The 22,475-nt window shown below is 41.4% G+C and overlaps 1 protein-coding gene across 2 annotated transcripts in view; it reads left to right on the top strand.

Annotated features, from left to right (window-relative positions):
• Positions 1-22,475, top strand: part of klhl29 (kelch like family member 29) — a 410,063-nt gene that overhangs the window by 242,801 nt on the left and 144,787 nt on the right. The gene's annotated exons all lie outside the window — the stretch shown is intronic.

A 22,475-nucleotide genomic window follows, 5' to 3' on the forward strand; every position in this document is an offset into this window, starting at 1 on the left:
CTGAGCAACATGGAGTAAAGTGCCTTGCTCAAGGACACACTGGTGGCAACCACTGGGATTGAACCAGCAACCTTCTGTGTATCAGTTCCATGGTTTAACCCACTGGACCACCATCTCACACAATTCGTGTATTCAATATAATTTTACACATTAAACATTAAATGTATCAAAAGCAGTAAAGTCTTTTACATTGTTATACAATTCTATTTCAAATGTTGCTCTTTTGAACTTTCTATTCATCAAAGGATTCTGGGGAAAAAAACACGGTTTCCACAAAATTTTCAAACTGATAAATTATAAAAAAGCAGCAAATCATTATTATAATGATTTCTGAAGGATCATGGGACACTGAAGACTGAAGTAATGATGCTGAAAATTCAGCTTTAACATCACAGGAATAATTTTATTTGAATATATTACTAATATGTCAATATTTCAATTGTAAATAATATTTCACAATACTGTTTTTATTGTATTTTTCAGCCTTGGTAAGCAGAAGAGACTACTTAAAAAAAAATATTACAAAATCTTGCTGACACCAATCTTTTGAACAGTAGATTGTCGCTATATAATATTTAATTATTTATTTACATAACTAATTTCATTTAGCTTGTAAGGTTCAGTAGTAATCCGAGCAGGGCTTAAAACTAACTTTTGGCCACATCTCCCAATGGCCGATGACTTAAGAATTTTTTTTTTGTAATGCAACATTTTAGATACCAGTGTAAATTCACAATTTTTAGGTACAGAAATGCAATAAAGTAATCAAATGTAAAATAATACTGCATACATTTCACTGTATAAATTAAATATAGATTAATCCCTATTAAAATTAGAAAAGTTATTCAGTGAATAGTGTCTTTTGTGGTTTGATTAACATTAATGACAGACAACAGCAAGTATATATTAGGCTGCTGTCACTTTAAGACTGAATGCACTGATACACATTTGTTTATGTTCACTTAAGACATAACTGACTATGTTTACGAGGATACTCGCCAATACGGGCATTTTCAAGTGCAAGAAGAGGTGAAAGAGAGTTCAATTTAATTGAGAAAACTTCCCACACAGCGAGTAATGATTTGAGTTCATTCGTCGTTTGCTCGCGCTCATGTTCACGGAACATTGCATTGCTAGAATTCATGAAAATATTACCGGCCAAATGGTGATTGACAGTTTCATATACTTGCTAAACATGATTTTTCTCGAATTTGGCACTTGGCGAGTGTTCATTTTAGCCTCTGAAGCCAAGTATGGTCAAACTTGTGACTTGTACTGTATATCCAGTGCAAAATTTTGGCTGTTTCCAAGTGGTTTCATTACTTGGTCAAAACATTTGAGCAGCTTTTTTTACTTGATTTTTATTGATTGTGTTGACTCGTTGTTGTTGCCCTAATCTCTACAACAGTTTTAGTGCTAACAGTGTAGCATCACAATGTAAGAGTTTATTGTTTTTAATGTGAAGAAGGCAGACTTGGACTACTGCGCCTGGACTTATTCGCCTCTTTTGATCAAACTAGTCCATTTGCCGTCCCAAGCAGGAGAACATAAGGTGGATTATCGGAGGATTTTGTGTGGGCTCGTCCGTGTTCTATTTTGTAGTTACTAGAATAAAAGAACAAAGACGAGCCCACACGAAATCCTCCGATAATCCCACTGCTTGTTATCGTAATTTCTGAAAGCAGGTGTAAATGTGAGCATGTCGCCCTGTGTGAACGTCTACCACCGCCGAGGCGCGAGGAGTCAACGCTAGATAATTATTTTGCCATCATCCATTGAGATGTGTTTGGAGCTTGAGTGGAGGTTGGTGTGAGCGTGCGTGATTCAGTCTCTTCTTATTATCGTTCTTAAGAAGGGAGCAACCCTCTGTGAGCCATACATTACGTCCCCTGCAGTTAATATGCAGTCGGCAGGAGAGCTCATTAAGATTGATCATTCGCCGACCGCCTCCTCCGTACCCAAACTCTGCTCTGCCTTCATTAATCACTTGCCTTTCAAGATAACGCACCGCGTCGCCTGACAGGTTCGCTCCGAGACACCGAACCACGGCCGAGAAACTGCAGCCGCTCTCACGGTTATTGGGAACTCTCGACGTGTCCACAAACTGTCACCAACTCGTCTCGGATTCATCTCTTTTACACTCGCTTTGCATCTTAACCCTTTTGTGTTTGTCTCTCTTTTATTCTTTGTCTGTCTTGATGCCTTATTATCCACTTTATAATCCACTGTGTGCTCTTTGTTATTCAACTTACACATTCACAGGTACAACTTTAAAGAAAGAATGTATAATGCAGTAAAACACTAAAGGAAGGACCAATGTCATTTTGTGTTAGAAGGAATTTTCGGTGTTTACGTCTTGAAACCTAGTATTAACCAAGCCAAGTATTAACTGTTTTTTGAATGATAGCTCAAATCATGCAAATTATATGTATGTCTATATACTACACCGATCAGGCATAACATTATGACCTAGGTACCATTATGACCATAACATAGGTGACGTGAATAACACTGATTATCTCTTCATCATGGCACCTGTTATTGGGTGGGATATATTAGGCAGCAAGTGAACATTTTGTCCTCAAAGTTGATGTGTTAGAAGCAGGAAAAATGGGCAGGCGTAAGGATTTAAGCGAGTTTGACAAGGGCCAAATTGTGATGGCTAGATGACTAGGTCAGAGCATCTCCAAAACTGCAGCTCTTGAGGGGTGTTCCCGGTCTGCAGTGGTCAGGATCTATCAAAAGTGCTCCAAGGAAGGAACAGTGGTGAACCGGCGACAGGGTCATGGCTCATTGATGGACGTGGGGAGCGAAGGCTGGCCTGTGTGGTCCGATCAAACAGACGAGCTACTGTAGCTCAAACTGCTCAAGAAGTTAATGCTGGTTCTGATAGAAAGGTGTCAGAATACACAGTGCATCACAGTTTGTTGCGTATGGGGCTGCATAGCCGCAGACCAGTCAGGGTGCCCATGCTGATCTCTGTCCACCGCTGAAAGCGCCAAAAGTGGGCACGTGAGCATCAGAACTAGACCATGGAGCAATGGAAGAAGGTGACCTGGTCTGATGAATCACGTTTTCTTTTACATGTCAAGTCAAGTCAACTTTATTTATATAGCGCTTTTAACAATGTAGATTGTTTCAAAGCAGCTTTACAGTGTTAAACAGGAAAATAATGCAGCATAATTTTATTCAGCTGTATAGCCATTCTGGAAAAATTTCAAGTATCATACAGTGACAGTGTGGGCTTTAGATCAATAATTTGATCAGTAATTTAGTTTAAATGGTTAATTTAGTTTATTATTTAGATGTATTTCGATGTTTAGTTGAAAAATTTAGTGTCCCCAACTGAGCACGCCAAGCCAGAGGCAACAGTGGCAAGGAAACCAAAACCCCATTAGGTGACCTAATGGAGAAAAATAAACCTTGGGAGAAACCAGGCTCAGTCGGGGTGCCAGTTCTCCTCTGGCCAATTAACAAACAGCGTATTATTATTATTATTCTGGCAGTTTTACAGCTCGGAGGTCATAATAGATCAGAATATTCGAGGGACCGGGGGCAACATGCTGGAGACGGGTTTATTGAGGATGATGTTGATTAAATAATTATTAAAGTGCAATATTCGAATGATCGGAGGCAACACGCAGGAGACGGGTTTATTGAGATGCCGTGTCGATGAGGCAGTTTCAGGGGGAGTCTAATCACGGTCTCCCAGACACTTCGGGGTCCTGTGTTGGTCTTCTCTGGGCGCAGGTCCACCATCTGATCTGGATACGGCCCGGATCCAGCTGACTGCAGTAAACCTCGGGATAAAACAGAGAGACTAACATTAGCGTAGATGCCATTCTTCTGATGATGTAACGAGTACATCAGGTGTTATGGGAAGTGTTCCCGGTTCCGGCTGACCTAGTTAATGCAGCCTAACAATCATTTCATTGAAAAAGTGTTTTATGTGTATGCCACAGTAAAGAGATGTGTTTTTAGTCTAGATTTAAACTGACAGAGTGTGTCTGCTTCCCGAACAATGTTAGGAAGACTGTTCCAGAGTTTAGGTGCTAAATAGGAAAACGATCGACCGCCTGCAGTTGATTTGGATATTCTCGGTATGATCAACTGGCCAGAATTTTGAGACCGCAGTAGACGTGATGGAGTATAATATGTTAAGAGCTCGCTCAAGTATTGGGGAGCTAAACCATTTAGTGCTTTGTAAGTAATAAGTAAGATTTTAAAATGTATGCGATGTTTAATAGGCAGCCAGTGCAGTGTTGACAGAACTGGGCTAATATGGTCATACTTCCTGGTTCTAGTAAGAACTCGAGCTGCTGCGTTTTGGACCAGCTGGAGTTTATTTATTAAGCGAGCAGGGCAACCACCCAGTAGAGCATTACAATAATCTAACCTTGAGGTCATGAACGCATGAACTAACTGTTCAGCATTTTGCATTGAGAGCATGTGCCGTAATTTAGATATATTTTTAAGATGGTAGAAAGCAGTTTTACAGATGCTAGAAACGTGGCTTTCAAACGAAAGATTGGTATCAAAGAGCACACCCAGGTTCCTCACTGACGACGAGGACTTGACAGAACAGCCATCAAGTGTTAGACAGTATTCTAGGTTACTACTTGTGGAGCTTTTTTGTCCAATAATTAAAAATTCAGTTTTTTCTGAATTGAGTTGCAGGAAATTACCAGTCATCCAATGTTTTATATCAGCTATGCATTCCGTTAATCTTGTGAATTGGTAAGTTTCTTTAGGGCGTGAAGAAATATAGAGCTGAGTATCGTCAGCATAACAATGAAAACTAACGCCATGCTTCCTAATGATATCTCCCAGTGGTAGCATGTACAGGGTGAAGAGTAGCGGTCCTAGCACTGAGCCTTGCGGTACTCCATACTGAACTTGCGATCGGTGTGACATATCTTCATTTACTACTACAAACTGATAACGGTCGCATAGGTATGATTTAAACCATGATAATGCAATTCCACTAATACCTACATAATTTTCGAGTCTATTCAAAAGAATGTTGTGGTCGATAGTATCAAATGCAGCACTAAGATCGAGTAACACTAATAGAGAGATACAGCCACGATCGGATGATAAGAGCAAATCATTTGTAACTCTGACGAGAGCAGTCTCAGTGCTATGATACGGTCTAAATCCTGACTGGAAATCCTCACAGATACCATTTCTTTCTAAAAAGGAACATAATTGTGAAGACACTGCCTTTTCAAGTATTTTTGACAGAAAGGGTAGATTTGAGATTGGTCTATAATTGACTAAATCTGTAGGATCAAGTTGCGGTTTTTTAATAAGTGGTTTAATAATTGCCAACTTAAAAGTTTTCGGTACATATCCTAATGACAAAGATGAATTAATGATATTAAGAAGAGGATCTATGACCTCTGGTAGCATCTCTTTTAATAGCCTAGTTGGTATAGGGTCGAGCATACATGTTGTCGATTTTGATGATTTAACGAGTTTAGCCAATTCTTCTTCTCCTATAGCAGTGAATGAGTGTAATTTTTCCTCAGTGACACTACAATGCTCTGTCTGATGTGATGCTGTATTAGACGGCTGCATGGTTAAAAAATTTTTCCTAATATTATCAATCTTACATGTGAAGAAGTTCATAAAGTCATTACTGCTGTGCTGTTTACAATCATCAGAAGTTGAAGCTTTATTTTTGGTTAATTTAGCCACTGTATCGAATAAATACCTTGGGTTGTGTTTGTTTTCTTCCAAGAGAGTTGAGAAATAAGCAGATCTAGCAGTTTTTACAGCCTTTCTGTATGTGATCATGTGCTCTTTCCACGAATTACGAAATACCTCTAATTTTGTTTTCTTCCAGCTGCGCTCCATTTTTCTGGCTGCTGTTTTAAGGGCCCGGGTGTGCTCGTTGTACCACGGCGTTGGACTATTTTCTTTAATCTTCTTTAAGCGCAGAGGAGCAACTGTGTCTAAAGTACTGCAAAAGAGAGAGTCAATAGTTTCTGTTGCAACATCGAGTTCTTCTATACTATCTGGGATGCTGAGCAGATGATACTGATGAGGGAGATTATTTAAAAAGCAATCTTTAGTAGCGGCAGTGATTGTCCTGCCATTTTTAAAGCGAGGGGGCGGCTTTGCAACCTTAGCTAAATTAAGTATACATGATACTAAGTAATGATCTGAGATGTCATCGCTCTGCTGCAGAATTTCAACGGTATCAACATTTATTCCATGTGACAATATTAGGTCTAAAGTATGATTATGGCGATGAGTGGCTCCTGACACGTGTTGCCTAACTCCAATAGAGTTTAGTGTGTCTTTAAATGCTAATCCCAATACGTCTTTTCCGTTGTCAACATGGATATTAAAATCACCAACAATTAGTACTTTATCTACGGCCAGTACTAACTCTGATAGAAAATCATCAAATTCTTTGATAAAGTCTGTATTATGCCCAGGTGGCCTGTATACAGTAGCTAACACAAATGTTGAACGGGTTTTATCATGTACACTACATAGCGTTACATAAAGCACCAAAACTTCGAAGGAATTATATTTGAAACTAGACTTCTGAGTAATACTGAAGATATTATTATAAATTACAGCAACCCCTCCCCCTTTACCTTTCAGACGCGGCTCATGTTTATAACAATAATCTTGGGGGGTGGACTCATTTAAGGTAATGTAGTCGTCAGGTTTTAGCCAGGTTTCTGTCAAACAGAGCACATCTAGATTATTATCTGTAATAATATCATTAACAATAAGCGCTTTTGGGGAAAGGGATCTAATATTCAGCAACCCAAGCTTTATCAATTGTTCATCTGTATTATATATTTTGTTTATTTGTTGGACGTCAATTAAATTTTTTTACATCACGTGGATGGCCGGGTGCGTCGCTTATCTGGGGAACACATGGCACCAGGATGCACTATGGGAAGAAGGCAAGCTGGCGGAGGCTGTGTGATGCTTTGGGCAATGTTCTGTTGGGAAATCTTGGCTCCTGCCATCCATGTGGATGTTACTTTGACACGTACCACCTACCTAAGCATTGTTGCAGACCATGTACACCCTTTCATGGAAACGGTATTCCCTGGTGGCTGCGGCTCTTTCAGCAGGATAATGTGCCCTGCCACAAAGCAAAAATGGAACAAACAAGTCAAATCCATGGAGGCCCCACCTCGCAACTTACAGGACTTAAAGGATCTGCTGCTAACATCTTGGTGCCAGGTACCACAGCACACCTTCGGGGCTCTAGTGGAGTCCATGCCTCGACGGGTCAAGGCTGCTTTTTTGTGTTTTACCAACGCAATATTAGGAAGGTCATAATGTTATGGCTGGTTGGTGTGTATGTGTGTGTACATACTCATAAAGCACATATTAATGCTTTATTCTGCATGACCATATTCTACATCCCTTAATCCTGCCCAATACCTAAATTTAACAACTACCTTACTAACTAGTGAGAATTGGACTATGTATGTATGTGTATATATATATATATATATATATATATATATATATATATATATATATATATATATATATATATATATATATATATATATATATATATATATATATATATATGGTCCAATTCTCAATATTAACTATCCTTTTGCCTCAATAGACTCCTAATTATATATATAAGTCAGAACTTTGACAAGAGGGCATTTTAAAGAAGATGACATTAGCCTCTGGAAAACAAGACCCGGCTGTGGGTTTTCCTGTGACATCCCCAATTCAGCCTCTGCTCTCCATTGCATCAGGTGCCTTTTTTAAAAAGTTCACACTTGAGTAGCTCTGACGTGTGTCCAGCCCTCACGCTCTCATTATCAGAAGGGTAAGAATCGAGGTCAGAGAAAATTGATGCCAAACTAGTTCCTTTCATTCTCACCCGGAGACTGCACTTTTTTTATCCTGACAAAGTGACATTCAGAATACAGCTCGCAATCAGAGGTGCCTCGTTTGCATATGCACCGGAGGGACGCTTTTTGTAACCAATCAAATCAGGCCTCTCCTTCCTGTGGGAACGCTCGCATCAGGGTACAGACGGAAGCCAGAAGGGTAAACCCGCCCACTTCTCAGCAGGAAGTCTTGGAGGAAGTACAGTGTAGAGATGGAGGATGGGCTGTGCCACTCATTATACAGCAGCAGTTATTCAGGACACACTCGTGCTTTGAACACAATTATCTCAAGGGATTTTGGCTCTGTTTCCCCAACACACATACACAGTTTGTGTCCTCCTAATCGATTTTAAAGGAGGTGTTAGGTGAGCAGGAAGTGTTTTCTCAGGGAGTTGTAATGCTGGAGAATGAAATGGCAGAGGCGAGGCGTGTGTAGTGAATATGGGATGGCTCTTTCCTCTTATGCAGAACCTTTTGAGTCCTGTAAAAGAAAAAAAAGTCAACATGCTTGTGTTGTAATTTGAGGAAAACATTTTCTTTATTTTAAGACGTTTATTTATTATTTACACAATGACAAGAAAATGAATAGGATGGAACCTCACAGAATGAAAATAAGCAGTTAGCTTACATAATGGTGTAACTTTATCTGAAAGCTGAATTCCTCCTACTCAAACACATGTATTTTTTGGATAAAAACGGATGGAAATCCAATAAATGAGTTTCTTTATCACTGCTTCTATTAGTGAAAACACCGTAGGAGTGAATCTTAAGTCATTTCACATTGGTTTCTGCAGATATTGTCATTATTATCACGTCCTTGGGTTCTGCACTAACGTCTAAAATTAAAAAGTTGTTCATTAAGGCAATATTCGTGTTGTTTTCTTCATTTTGTTTTCTCTCTGTAATGAAAATGTTCCAAATGAATTGTTTTCTCACAAATATTGCTTTAATTGTTGATTATTCTGCCTATGCCCTCAATTTTACTTTCCGTCCTGTTTTCATCACAAGTTGTTTATTTTAACTTAAGGGGTTTGTTGCATCCGTGTGCAGTTCCTTAAAGGGACAGTTCACCCAGAAATGTAAATCCTGTCATCATTTATGCACCCTCATGCCGTTCCAAACCTGCATTAACTTCTTTCTTTTGATTTTTTTTTGGTGCTCCATACAATGAAATAAATAAATACAGGTTTAGAATGACATTAAGCTATTTTTAATTCTGTAAAACTGAAATTGAGACAATTTTTATGAAGTACATTGACAGTTTTTTTTTCCCTTTAAAGATCTGCAGCCAGTTCCAACAAACCCATTAAAAAAAAAAGGTAACACTATTTTAAAGTGACGTAGTTGCGCGTTACTACATGCACTTACTATAGTAATGACAGTAAATTATGCCTAATTACAAGTAACTAACCTTAAAACAAACCCTAACCATAACTCTCTAGTAAGTACATGTAGTTAATTAATATAACTTTGAGTAAATACAGTGTAACTGTGACCTTAAAATAAAGTGTAACCAAAAAAAATCTTAGTGATAATACTCTTAAATTATAACTAAGGGTTTTATTAACTTAAGCGGATTGTAACTGGGCCCTTGCAATTTTTAGTTAAAGGGATTTTACAAAAGGCTAACAATAGGGAAAGTGAAATTGAGGACACAGCGGGGGATAAAACATGTTTTATGTTAGAAGTTAGTGCAGCACCAGGAACATGTCAAAAGTGACAACGTTTGCTTAAACCACAGTGAAATTATATAAAATTCATCTCCGTGTTCATTTAATCCTTTGGGGTCAGTGAACATGCCGACATGTTCACTTGGATTTTTTCCTCAGAGGAAAGAACTTAAACTAGTGATAAAAAAAATAAATGGGACAGTGACCGGACATGCATATTTTTTGCGTCCAAGTGCATTATTTCCTTTTAAAATAATTTGATCAAGTCATGACATATATCACTTTATTCTATAAAACCTATTTAGTTTGAATTCATTTTTAGTACATTTCAATAATACATATTATTTTATGTTTTGTTATCCCCAAAATGAAAACAAATGAACAAATGAAAAGACCAAAAGACTAAAAAGTCAAAAATAGTATCTTAATGATAAAACATTAAAAACTAAAGAATATGGCATCATATTAAGGTTGAAACCTTTCATGTAAACAAATGTTATAAATATCAGTTGTTTTAAAGCTGTTGCAATAATTGAAAAACGTGTGTCCAGCAATTTGTATATTCTCAGTTGTCAGGGTGGCACAACCGCAATGGCTTTCTTATTATGAATTGACAAGGTAATAACAGTAAACATGATAATACATCATCCAGAGAATGAAAAGGTTTGTAGTTCTCTCTGAAATACTGGTAAAAACGGCTCATTTCAAGCATGGGCACACTTTCCATGTCAGGTGGTACAGCTACAGTATATATACATATAACTATTTGGTTGTACCACCTGACATTAAAACAGTTAAAAAAAAATATTTAAACACTTTGAAATGTTATTTAACAACTGAAACTTGTTTAAACACTTTTTTGAAGCTTTATTTGTCAATGGCCCATATATATGATTTCCATCCTGAATACACCAATCAGGCATAACATTATGACAGGTGAAGTAAATATCACTGATTATCTCTTCATCACGGCACCTGTTAGTGGGTGGGATACATTAGGCAGCAAGTGAATATTTCGTCCTCAAAGTTGACGTGTTAGAAGCAGGAAAACTGGGCAAGCGTGAGGATTTGACAAGGGCCAAAATGTGATGGCAAGACGACTGGGTCAGAGCATCTCCAAAACTGCAGCTCTTGTGGGGTGTTTCTGGTCTGCAGTGGTCAGGATCTATCAAAAGTGGTCCAGGGAAGGAACAGTGGTGAACCGGCGACAGGGTTATGGGCGGCCAGGGCTCACTGATGCATGTGGGGAGCGAAGGCTGGCCCATGTGGTCCGATCAAATAGACGAGCTCAAATTGCTCAAGAAGTTAATTCTGGTTCTGATAGAAAGATGTCAGAATACACTGTGCATCGCAGTTTGTTGCGTATGGGGCTGCATAGCCACAGACCAGTCAGGGTGCCCATGCTGACCCCTGTCCACCGCCGGAAGTGCCAACAGTGAGCATGTGAGCATCAGAACTGGACCACGGAGCAATGGAAGAAGGTGGCCTGGTCTGATGAATCACATTTTCTTTTACTTCACTTGGATGGCCGGGTGAGTGTGCGTCGCTTACCTGGGAAACAACGAGTTTGAGGTGTTGACTTCCAATTCCGATCCATGGTGGCCCCACCTCGTAGCTTACAGGACTTAAAGGATCTGCTCCTAACATCTTGGTGTCACATACCGCAGCACACCTTCAGGGGTCTAGTGGAGTCCATGCCTTGATGGGTCAGGGCTGTTTTGGCAGCAAAAGGGGGATCAACACAATATTAATATGTTGGTGTATATAATCCAGTGTGTTATATGATGGACTCATGAAACTGCAAGATGTACTGCATAACAGGAATGATCCGGGTTTGAATTAGACTGCAATGTATTCTCGATGAATCTCCCTGTAACAGGAGCAGATGCTGCACACAGCGCGTCAATGACGCGTGCATTTCTCCACTAATGAGAATGCACATAATTAGGGATCGAGAAACAAAGATGAGCGAATGCAGAATAATGCAAGTATGATTCACACACTCACATATGAACATGCATATAGACTTCAATCTGTCATCACATAGTTTAGTAGCTCACTACTGATCTCAGAAAAGCTTTGCATGATAGATGTGGTGGTAATCGGCAGAAATCGCTCTTAATAACTCGTGCTGCGTTTATGAAACCAATAGCACAGACTCTAGATGTGCCAAATTACATATTGAAAAAGTCAAATACTTTATTGCTGAAATCTTTCCACAGCATAGAATGCAGTAATTGTTCTGTGCTTTGGTAAATGTTTTTTATTGGTATTTGTTTCAAACGGTGTAGTGCTTTTACGCCTGCATGGTAGAAATAAATTGATCCCCTTGTGCTTTTCAAAGATAATCCATAATTGCCATCGCTGGCGGTTCATTAGTAGTGTGGCTTCAGTGAACATGTTCAGATAATATCTGTTGTGACTGTGCAAAGTATAGTCGCTGGGGTTAAATCAGAGTTTCAGCAGCTGGAGATGCCAGAAAATGACTCGAACCGCGCAAGCGTTTTCCTGGTATTATCATTGCTCAATTTGAATGCATCTGTTGAAATAAGGCAAAGCATAGGTGTAAAATATGCTTGCTTTGACACATTTTATGATGCAGAAGCTGAAGTCAGCACTGTGTTTGTCAAAGTGAGCTCTGCGATGTGTAACCGTACATGAAATGAAAGGCAATGATGTGCAGATTCCTAATACTTGTTGGCTAAAGCGTAATAAAATAACTCATGTAGTAAACGGACAAGATGGTGTGACGGATGTAGACGAATTCTCTAGCTCTTTTATGGCACAAATGCTTTGCTTTTGCTTTATTCAGATCAAGTGTCTTGAGTCATAATGAATTATTAAACGCGTCCATTCTTGTGGTCATTAGTATTAGCAGATACTAGTAATTAAAAGACATGATCCTAAGATCTTGTTCCCGTCTGAAAATGTTTGTTCACTGCTAATATTTCAAATACTTTGTTATGTGATATGTTTTGGTGTATACACACACACACACACAGTATTTCAGTATTTGAGTCTGACTCATGCAACAGTGAATATAGAATATATTCAGTATATCTGTAATATTATGTGCTGAGCCGGAGGGTTTTGAAAAGGTCGTAGTTTATTTGGGTGTCTTAGATTTTTCAAAATGAATGCTGGCTGTAACAACAAATGGTCAAAAGTGTGTGTTGAGCATTCCTCCGTTAGAATACTAATCTAATATCTTATTCAAAAATTGAAAATTATAAAAAATTATTTATTTATTTCAGGAGCTCTATTGTCGCGAAGCAATAAGATACAATTATGCAAGCAAGATTAGAAGTAATTAGAAGCGCCACGCTGTCGATGATAACTAGTCGCAGTGATCGCTAAAGCAGGTTTTGTTTGGGGCAGACCCAGGGGTCACCAGTAAATGATTTCATAGCACAATACCAACACGCTTTATTCTCTGAGAGCTAATGGAGTTGAAGCTGAGCACTGCTGAGGACAAAGATCATTATAACTGTGCCACTTGCTGGAATAGCTGAGTGAGGGTTCAAGTATTTTAGAACTAGAAAATTAAAAAAATGAATTGTGTGTGTGTGTGCATATTTCAACTCCATTAAATCTTAATGTCACATGATTAGCATTTGTTTTAAATATTATTATTAGATTTTTTTTGTAACAATGTAAAAAAAAAAAAAGTATGTCTTTGCTGCAGTATTTTGCAATTGTTGGTCATATTTTTAAGACACTGTGTCAGTTAAAAACAGTTAAAGTGCCCCTATTATTTTAAAGGTTCCTAATATTGTTTTGGAGGTCTCCTACATGCATCCAAGGTCAAAAAACACTTACATTTTCTCATTATAACTCTCTCTAAACCAGAGGTCTTCAACCCTGCTCCTGGGGACCCACAGTCCTGCAAAGTTTATTTCCAACCTGCTTCAGCACACCTGCCTGTGTATTTTAAGTGGCTGTGTCTCGCTAGAAATAACATCAGAAGTGGAAAATGTTGGTAAAAAAACTTACATTTACACACAAACTGACCAGCAAATGCAACTTTCGGACGCCATCTTTTTTTACTCAACTGTCACAGAATGGAAAGCACAGGATTGTGGGATATCAAAGGCAGCGAAGGATACATAAATGCTGCCTTTGAAAATTGATCAGATGAAGGTATCTGAGGAGACAGGAAGTGAAGCTAACATAAGATTCGGACGTGCCTTGATGCCTTCCTGCCTTGAAATGTCTCCTCCGAAGGTAAAATTTTGCAGGTTTCGGACGCAGCCAACAAGTGATCCTGAAGATCTTGATTAGCTTCACCTGTCTTTAATTAGGGTTGGAGCTAAACTCTGCAGGACAGTGGCTCCCCAGGAGCAGGGTTGAAGACCTCTGCTCTAAACCCCTCTGTACTGTTCTCATTGAGGTGTAGCAACTCCAACTAAACAGTGAGCTAAACTCTCTCTATTCATGAACATGAAGAAATCCTTAGTTCTTTGTATGCAGATTTATTTTCTTCACATTGTACTGAATCCATACATATCAGATGAGTGATGAGAGATAAGAGATGAGAGAGTGAAACTAGGAAACAAACAGCAAGATACTGAAATTAGCTAAATCACCTAGTTTCAATGAACATTACTTTTACAGCATGAAATCAATATGCTTAAAAGTTAACTTAGTCAGAACATAGATTATATACATACAAGCGATGCTTCTGCTGGGGAATCAACGGGCAGTATGCATTTTCCCTGGCACAATGAACGTCTGCATTTTTTACCAGTCTGCCGTTTCTCACGCGATTTCCTACTTCCGGTTTTAACTCAGTAAACAAACGTCAAAATAAGAGTCTGCATGAAACTGAAAGTATACTAAATTAAATGCATAAAAATTAAACTTAAATGCCTGAAGGGCAGAACACTCCCCGTCTGACCTTAAAGGTCACTATTAACTCAATCAAATGTCTCTGAACTTTCAGTCTTTGGGCAGAAGAAGAACTACTTCTGACACTGGTCTCAAGAACACCTTTGCAGAACCTTGATCCGATGTCCTGAGCTCCACCTTCCTTACTTTGCTGTCTCTCCCAGGGAAGACAGCTGTGATCCTTGCCATAGGCCACGCGTTACGTGCAGCTTGACTATCCTTCAGGAGCACAATGTCCCCTTCTTTCAGATCCCGTTGGGAATCTCTCCATTTCCGGCGGACTTGCAGAGTGGGGAGGAACTCCTGACGCCAGCGACGCCAGAATCTGTCAGCGAGAGCTTGGACTTGTTTCCATTGTCTGCTGAGAAGGTCCTTGTCTGTGAAGTCTCCGTGCGGTGGGGCAACCCCAACCTTCTGGGTAAGTATCATTGCAGGAGACAATATGAACGGTGATTCTGGGTCATTGGAGACTGGAACGAGAGGTCTGGCATTGATTATCGCAGTCACTTCCATCATGAGTGTGCACAGGACGTCGTGGGTGAGTTGGATGTTCTCTCGGAGCAGGATTGCATCAAGGATCCGTCTAGATAGGCCTATCAGACGTTCCCATGATCCTCCCATATGGGACGCATGAGGAGGATTAAACACCCATGAGCACCCCTGTTGACTCAAGAAGTTCTGCACTGTGATGTCAGGTTGTTGTCGGCTTAGTCCCAGTTCTTTTGCAGCGGCTACAAAGTTTGTTCCACAGTCTGATCTTATCTGCTTCGCAGGTCCCCGTATGGCAAAGAAACGTCTCAATGCATTAATGCAACTGGACGTGTCTAGGGAGTCGATGATCTCAATGTGCACGGCTCTAGAGCTCATACAGCAGAAGAGCATCGCCCATCTTTTGCTTTGGGCCTGTCCACCTCGTGTACGCCTGGAAACAATTTGCCATGGTCCGAACACATCCACTCCTACATAGGTGAAAGGTGGCCATGTGTGCAAGCGTTCTGGAGGTAAGTCTGCCATAAGTTGTTCCTCTGTTCTTCGTCGTAACTTTCGGCACACTACACATTTGTGTAAGACAGAGGCAATAAGTCGTTTTCCACCTATGACCCAGAAGCCCGCTGCTCTCAGGGCCCCTTCGGTGAAGTGACGGCCTTGATGCTTTACCTCTTCATGATACTGTCGCACCAACAGCAGAGAAACGTGGCTGGTCTTGGGCAGGATGATGGGGTTTTTTTCCTGAGTACTCAAGTCAGCGTGTTTTAATCTGCCACCAACACAAATCAGATGACCTACAAGAACAGGTCTGAGCTTGTGAAGGGAACTGTCCTTGGTTACAGCTTGTCCAAACTCAAGTGCTGTGAGCTCTTTTGCAAAGACATCTTCCTGTGCGGCTCTGATGATGATGTGTCTCACCTGCGACAACTCATCCGGTGTGCGTGGGAGGTTGCAGTGGTGCCATCCTTTACATTCACTGGAGTTGTTGTGTCTGTAAGTTCTGGCTATGTGGATGAGTAGGGCAATAGCCCTGGTGAGGGAGCGCATGCATGAAAAGCGCTGAAACCGTGTGGTGGTAAGGCCTCGGTTTCGTATCTGAGTAAGAAAACTACTCACTTCAGGTCGTATTTCCATGTCTGATTCTGGGTTAACAAGTTCAAACGTCCTGCCTGTATCCATGTCAGATGAATTTGGCTGGTGTAAAAAGGCTGGTCCAGTGAACCACTTAGTCTTTGTCAGTTGGGACGCAGGAACTGACCTGGATGCGTGGTCAGCCGGGTTGTCCTCTGTGTTGACATAAAACCATTGGTTAGGTCTTGTGGACTGACAAATTCGTCTGACTCGATTATGAACGTAGACGTAGAAGCGTTTTGTCTGATTGTGAATGTATCCAAGCACGACCTTGCTGTCACAATAGAACTTGATTGCATCAAGCTTCAGGTCCAGTTCATCTTGGATGAGTTCGGCGACTTCCACGGCTAATACAGCGGCACACAATTCCAACCGAGGAATGGTAGGTTCGGACTGTGGGGCCAGCTTAGCCTTCCCTAAAATGAATCCTACTTCAACTTGTCCCTCAGCTTGAATGGTCCTGAGATATGCAACCACTCCAATGGCCTTTGTGGACGCATCAGAGAACACACATAGCTCTGTGTGTACAGCATTGGAAAGTGACGTTGCAGTGTATGAACGTGGGATGTGCAGCTTGCTTAGGTCATGCAGTGACTCACTCCATACTTCCCATTGCTTCAGCTTTTGTTCTGGAAGAGGAGCATCCCAGTCACATGTGTTAACACTGAGTTCCCTCAAGAGACTTTTGCCTTCAATAGTCACCGGTGCAACCATGCCTAAAGGATCAAAGACGCTATTCACTGTTGACAGGACTCCCCTGCGAGTGAAGGGTTTCTTGTGCTCTGAGACTGTGAATGTGAAAGTGTCTTCCGTTGTCTCCCACAGCAGTCCCAAACTGCGTTGCACTGTTGTAGCTTCACCACTAAGGTCGAGGTCTTTCTTAACTGCTCTGTCCTCTGGTGCAAAGGCCTGAAGGACGGCTTCACTGTTTGAGGCAAACTTGTGAAGCCTCAGGTTTGACTCACTGAGAGAGGTCTGCGTTCTCTGTAGGAGACTGATGGCTTCAGCTTCAGTTGGCACACTGATGAGCCCATCATCTACGTAAAAATGGCGTTCGACAAACTGGACCGTGTCTTTTCCATGTTTGAGTGCACCTTCATGGATGGCTCTCCTTAGTCCGTAGATGGCTACAGATGGTGACGGACTGTTGCCGAAAACATGGACCCTCATCCTGTAGTCGATGATGTCCTTAGACATATCATTGTCTCTGTACCACAAAAACCTCAGGTAGTTCCTGTGGTCTCTGCGGACAAGAAAGCAGTGGAACATCTGCTGTATGTCAGCGATCACTGCTACCTGTTCCTTGCGAAAACGGATCAACACCCCAATGAGTGAGTTATTGAGGTCTGGGCCTGATAGAAGAACACCATTTAGAGATGTGCCGAAGTACTTTGCGCTGGAGTCAAACACCACGCGGATGCTTCCAGGCTTTTGCGGGTGGTAGACTCCGAAAGTAGGCAGGTACCAACACTCTTCATTCTCCTCCAGAGGAGGAGCCACTTCTGCATGTTTGTTGTCAAATATTTTCTTCATGAATTCTAGAAACTGGTCTCTCATCTCAGTTTTCCTCTGCAGCGTTTTCTCCAGGGAGGTGAAGCGAGTGAACACCTGTTCACGATTGTTGGACAAACGTTGACGGGGAACTCTAAAGGGGAGAGGAGCGACCCAGTTGTTTGACTTGTCTCTATACATTTCTTGGTCCATGATTTCCAAAAAGATTGTGTCCTCCATGGATGGGGCGGGTTTGTTATCGGACTCAGTCTCGTTGAAAACCTGTAGTCCAAGGGCCTCCAACGATGCCTTGTGTGGTTTGTTCTTCTGCTCCCTGCCATGGGACACATCTTCTGTCAGCTTCATGAAGCTTTCACATGGTCTTAGAATGGAGGGTCGGCCATTGTCTAGCACACATGTCTTGAACGTGCTCACAGCTGGTTTATGTGCATTCCCTAGGCACACGTCTCCTATCAGGACCCATCCCAAATCCAATCTTTGTGCAAAGGGGGCGTTGTGAGGTCCGCTCACTTGCCGTCTGACTTTATGGACTCTCACAATGTCTCTGCCTAGCAAGATGAGGATTTCCGCCTTGGGGTCGAGTTCTGGTATGTGTGCTGCTATACTTCGTAGGTGTGGATGATGACGGGCTGCATCAGGTGTCGGTATTTCAGAGCGATCATTGAGAATGTCATTACACTCAATTAGCGGTGGTAGCAATAGGCTAGTCTGCCCATCAAGCGATTCAACCTGGAAACCCTCTGCCTTTCTGCCTGATGTCTCAACCAATCCGGCACAGGTCTTCAGTGAGTAGGGGAATGGTTGGCCCTTGATGTTGAAAAGCTCGAAGAAATCTGATCGCACCAATGAACGGTTACTTTGATCATCCAAAATTACGTACATCTTGGTTGCCTTTTCACGTTGACCTTGAGGGTATATTCGCACCAGACAGATCTTCGAGCAGGATCTTGCCGTTCGCTCTGGACCACATACCTGTGTGCAGTGTGAGGAGATGGTTGTACTGTCGCTAGCATGTTCCTTTTCCTCCCCGCCATTGTCTGGTGGGGGTGTAGGCCTTCTGTAGACTTGAGGTGGTGGACCTGGATGCATTGCAGCATGATGTCGGTCGCTGTCGCACTCCATGCACTTTACTGTTGTCTTACAGTCTCTTGCAAGATGACTAGCTGATGTGCAGCACTTGAAACAAATTCCATTCTCCTTGAGAATGCTCTTTCTTTCTTCAAGCGTCTTCCTTCTAAACACTCTGCATTTCCTTAGAGAATGTGGTTTGTCGTGAATGGGACAGTTTTTCTCTGACCCACCGAGCTTTCTCTCCGGTGAGTTCGCAGGTGGGTCTTTGCCCGAAGAGATGTCTGTCTTATGAACGGATATTTTTCTTCCATAATTATTTGAGACTACTTTGTCTGACTTCAGTCCGATGTTGCTGGAGGATAGAAGGATGAAACTGGGATCATTCCTCCGTCGTGCTTCGTGGCAGATGAAATCGGCAAAGTAATCGAATGGGGGGAAATAGCCATTGTTATCTTCTTTAAATCTTGAGCCGACTGAGAGCCATTTCTCCTGTAGCCCGTGAGGGAGTTTCTCCACTATGGGCCCAATGCCCCTGGCCGTATCCAGATAGGCCAATCCTGTGAGGTAACCTTCTTCTCTGGCACCCTGGAGTTCCATAAGAAGATCGCCTAGGTCTCTCAGCTTCCCGTAATCTTTGGTTGATATTCTTGGGAATTCATCCAATCTCTTAAAAAGAGACTTCTCCATTACTTCAGGTGCAGCGTAGCACTCTTGGAGGCGATCCCAGGCCTTTTTAAGTGCTACATCTGGGTTGCCGACATGCACAGAGCGAATCCTTTTGATGTGCTTCACATACTCTGGTCCGAGCCATTTAATCAGCAAATCTAACATTTCAGTGGAGGTGAGTCCTAAGCCCGTAGTAGCATTACTGAATGATGATTGCCATGCTAAATAATTTTCAGGTTTATCATCGAATTGGCAGAGACTTGTACTTACTAAATCACGCCGAGCCAGGTAACGTGCCAGGTGTTCTGTTTCAGGTGTCACGCTTGGGATGGATGGTGCATACACAGGCACATATGATGGAGCTGTTGCCTTAAGTGGTGATTTGAGAGGATGATGTATTGTCTTGGATTTTACGGGGTATCTACTGTCACTAGCAGGTGTTGTATGATGTCCATCATATCTTACCAGACCTGTATGACCTCCATTAAGTGGTGTGCTGATGTGGGTTACATCCCTGAATTTAGCATGATTGCTGAAAAATGGCCTTTTCGGAGCTGCGTTATGCTCAGATGGTCTGTTATGAGTTTCAACCTCTTCTTGCCCTTCCTGTAACTGTAATTTGCGTTCTGGTAGAGGATTCCATGTGATGTAGCTCCCTTCTGACAATGCTGCCTCAGGTAATTTTGCATGGGCAGATGCTTGATGTCGTGCTACGCTATGTGCAGCTTGCGCTTCAATATATTCTTCAGTGCGTGTTACAATTTCGTTTTGTAAATTTGCTTGAGAAGATACATCAGTCTTGATTGAATCTTCTAGATCTAGTTCGGCCGCTTCTAATGCCTCGGCTTGGGCAATGGCTGCAGCCGCCTCTCTTTGAAGTTCAAGTGCACCTAGTTCAGCTTCCAGCTTTGCTTTTCCTAATTGTAGCTCTGCTTCCTTTTCTGCCCTTTGTACCTTTAGCTCTGCTTCCTTCTCAGCAAACGCTGCTCGTGCCTTCGCCGCCTCTGCTTTAGCGCGCGCCCTTACTGCAGCACTCGATGCCGATGAGTGAGAGCTCTTTGATTTTCTTGTGTGCGCAGATGCATTGTCAGTCCTTTCTAATTCCATTTTACTAACTTGCTTCTCAAGACGTTGAAACTTCAGCTGGATTACGCTTTTTCACTGTACTGTTCTCATTGAGGTGTAGCAACTCCAACTAAACAGTGAGCTAAACTCTCTCTATTCATGAACATGAAGAAATCCTTAGTTCTTTGTATGCAGATTTATTTTCTTCACATTGTACTGAATCCATACATATCAGATGAGTGATGAGAGATAAGAGATGAGAGAGTGAAACTAGGAAACAAACAGCAAGATACTGAAATTAGCTAAATCACCTAGTTTCAATGAACATTACTTTTACAGCATGAAATCAATATGCTTAAAAGTTAACTTAGTCAGAACATAGATTATATACATACAAGCGATGCTTCTGCTGGGGAATCAACGGGCAGTATGCATTTTCCCTGGCACAATGAACGTCTGCATTTTTTACCAGTCTGCCGTTTCTCACGCGATTTCCTACTTCCGGTTTTAACTCAGTAAACAAACGTCAAAATAAGAGTCTGCATGAAACTGAAAGTATACTAAATTAAATGCATAAAAATTAAACTTAAATGCCTGAAGGGCAGAACACCCTCCTTTCCAAGAGTCTACTCTGCTCATATTGGCCTAGTCTGTTGTGATTGGTCTACTGCTTGCACCGCGTGTCTAAAATGAAACGCCTGTTACCATATTTTTACCCTATATTGGGCCATATTTTAACAATCTGAGCACATGGTCTGAAGCGCATGGTGCAGGTGCACTTAGGGTGTGTCCAAATCCATTTTTGCTAGTTTAACGACAGAAAAAAAACCGTCGGCCCGCCCAGCGCATGGTCCAAAAGGGTTGTCTCTAGTCTCTTAACCCCCTCGAGTCGGCGGTCGCGCCGGCGCGATCAGCTCTCTTTTTTTCTTATCAGTACCAAAGAGACTCAAATAACTCTGTTGTTTTTTTATCATTCAGGCAAGTGTTATACGTCATTATAATCTGTTAAGTTTCTATTTTTTTTGTGTACAGTCACAATAAAAACAAAAGGTTTTGCTTTTTGCAAAATAAAGAGAAAACACATGATGCGCGATCTGCAACCTCTCTGTCAAAGAAGTTCATTCAGTTAGTCTTCAGAAAAGGACCTCTAGCTTAGTGAATACTTGTCTCACAAACATGAGACATATGTCTAAAGAAACGTTGAAATGTCAGGTTTTAAACCAAATTGAAAACAAATATGTGTTTATGTAATCTGGTTGAAAAGTGATAGATGTCAGTCTTTCGCGAGCCACTTCAGTATCCGCTAATGCGACCACGCCCACGGAGCACGCGCTCTTTCAGATCCAAATACTGACGATCCACGCGTCAACGCCCACACATCAACTCATACAAACACATCTAGTGAAGCGCTGTAACGTTACTTCAGCTACATCGTTTTGAGACGCATTGAGCTATAATTCACCTCATGAAAAGCTGTTCATTTCTTAAAGCAACGGATTCAGGGCTGATTGTAAGGTAGGCTTTATTCTGTTAAGTTTATTCTTTTAGCATCTGTGAATATTAAATGCACAAAGATCGTTTAAATATGAATCCTGCTGCAACCTGAGTGTGTTATGGGTGTAACGTGCAATAAACCAATCAGAGTCTCATCTCCCATTCCCTTTAAAAGCCAGTTGCGCTTGCACCGTGGCGGATTCGCTATTTACATGGTAGAATTTGCATAAGTGGAAAGACTGAACGCTTCTCCAGAGAGGAATACTTTTATTTTTAACATTTAAAAATGTTTGTGTGCTGCTGCGCATCCCTGTGTGTGTAATAGGCAGAGCGCTGTACACCCGCCTATAAACGCATATTACTAACGCACCCTTTAAATAACACAAAAAATACTGCCCTATTTACTTTAGAGCAGGTTTTGACCAATGACCAATGGCGCAGTCGATTTCAGTTGCCTCAAAATAGCAATGCGCCAACAATGCACCCGAACACACCATGTTTTCAGACCAGCAGACCAGTGAAAATGATAACTGCGGGTGTATGATAGGGACCTATAGATATCTCATAATTTTGAAGTGCATGCAAAGTGGATTTGCTT

Source organism: Gobio gobio, assembly GCF_949357685.1.
Source record: "Gobio gobio genome assembly, chromosome: 12".
Lineage (NCBI taxonomy): Eukaryota > Metazoa > Chordata > Actinopteri > Cypriniformes > Gobionidae > Gobio > Gobio gobio.